Genomic DNA, 2,552 nt, shown 5'->3' on the forward strand with positions numbered 1-2,552 from the left:
GTCTTAGCGAACCAGGTCTTGCATTAGTGTGTCTAACTGATAGTTGTTAAGATGCATCAGTGAGTCTGGACTTCGACCGTGTCTGCATGTCAAAAGTTTTGCTTATCATTTTTAGTCTGAAATCATCTACTTACCACCCTTAGGAAATTACCTGCTTATCATTCTTAAGTCTAGACGCGTTTTCCTACATTTATTGCATAATAGTGTATAGACAAATTCTTATCTTAGCATATCTGTTACTGTGAACTTTGACTGACATCTTTCAAATATTTCTCCGTAATTTATGGGATTTTGGTATTATATATACATATGTAAATTATGTATTGAAGAATACCAAATCTAAATTCTACAATCTATTTCATACAAAAAAATTCTTTCCCTGATCATACAAGATGGATCCCTCAACCAGTTTGAGTTCCTCGGATTCCGACAGTTATGCCGATATGGATTTCCACATGAGCTCCGAAAGCAGCGTGACAGGAATGGATCAACCAATTAGCCATCATCTATTCTGGATGAATTGGGGATGGGTTCGTAATCTACTTAACCATTGGAGACAAGAAGAAGGTGATCCCTTTCATCCACCACATTGCCCTCTTGGCAATGAACCTGAAGCACTTACTGGCGAACCTGTCCGAAATACCATTTTCTCTCTCATTTCCATAGTATCTCGTCATGATTATATACTACACCAAATTCTAGATCTTATTTATCCGCTCGTCCGAACCGACAATCACCCCGGTGTAATAGAAGAAGTCAACGAGCTTCGCGCTCGGGTAGTGGCTTTGGAGAATATGGTGCAAAGGTTACAAACACCAGCAGCAGCACCAGCAGCATAACCAGTACCACCATCAACAACATCAACAGTACCATTACCACCACCAACAACAACCACATCGCAAACCTCAACTTCACAATCTGTCCCACGAGCATCGACGTCATACGCCATGTAGATACCAAGGAATACCACAACGATTAAGTATTGATTCATAACTTCATTGGGGAAACATTCTACGGCGATTATGTAATTTCTAAAGTTTAGAAATTATCTATCCTAGCCTTAACCATAAATCAAATGAGTTTAATTTAATATTAACTCATTAAATCTATATTACATCTGAAGAAATATACACATATATATTCCCATAAAGACTGTAATAAAATTCTTTTGTACAAAATATTAATTGTGAATTTTTTTTTTAACGGGTAGGTAATATCCGAGATATATATAAATTCACAATTAATATGTTACATTCTTCGAATCTGATTCAGCAAGTCATCCATTATACTCCCTACTTTCACAACAATATACATTCTTTTATAAAAATCAAAACAACCATACTCATTCAAAATCTAATTACATATTCTGATTTTAAAATCTCAGAATTCGATTCAAGATATAACCGAAATCATCACTCTTAGATTCCTACATCTTTCAAAACTATACTTTGACTTCAAAACTGTCCTAGAACCTCATTTCTATTCATGGAACTCACAAAAATATTTGTATCATTCAAAATCTTAGAACATCATATGTATATTAACAATTACAATATGTGTTCAAACACTTCGAAATTCCTAAAGACATGCGAGATGATTATCCAACCACACATTACCCACTGTCATGCACCTGAAAAGCTCTCAAAACCAAAGTTATAGTTTAACATGTATCAATGTCAGATCCTTTGATATTTATTACCAAATATAATTTTTCAATCTCTTTCCAAAATAGACAGTTTTGTCACAGCTCCAGCAAATCACCTTCATTTGTTTATACGAATAAACCCTTCATCATGGTTATCGGGGAACCTTTCATATCTCGTCACATTAGCAGTAAACTTATCAACAACTTCATTAACCTTCGACTTAAGCCTCTCCGAAAATCCACTATACTTATTCATTAAAACCCCATCATGTACTCACCTACATCCTGTAACAATAATTGTCACACTAACTACTGGGAATTAGCAATCAGTATTTTGAATTTCGCGACAATTTTACGTTAAAAGTTATATGTATACATATAACGTCTATCTCCTAGACTTACATACTTCGAATGTGAATTTTCTGAAAAACATCCCAAACTATGAACTAGTTCTCCGAAATTGGAAAAATGCTGATGAAGCAGCAAAAACTGTAAACGACTTTAACAGTCAAAAGTTTGATGATAAAGAATAGTATGGTGGTAAAGCTGAGAAAAAGAGACGGTTTGAAACTGGAAAATGGATTGAGCAGACCATGAAGGAGGCTGTGGACAAATCACAAAGACTAAACCTGCCTTCAAAGGATCCAAATGTTTCATTGTCTACTGAAATCGTTAGCAAACACCTTACTTCTTATTCTAAACCTTCACAGACAAATCTTCTTCATCATCCATCTATGTTAAGAATTCTAAGATATTATCGTATCTTTTATTATAAATATCTTCGATATTCCTGAAGATATTTTCACAACTATTCTTTTCCGAAATCTTTTATCTCTTTGCAATATATGCGTTACAACATAAAAAGAAACTGTGTTAGTTTCTAAATTCTGAAGAAAAAAAAATTCGA

Source organism: Rutidosis leptorrhynchoides, chromosome 2 (genome assembly GCF_046630445.1).
Source record: "Rutidosis leptorrhynchoides isolate AG116_Rl617_1_P2 chromosome 2, CSIRO_AGI_Rlap_v1, whole genome shotgun sequence".
Taxonomy (NCBI): Eukaryota; Viridiplantae; Streptophyta; class Magnoliopsida; order Asterales; family Asteraceae; genus Rutidosis; species Rutidosis leptorrhynchoides.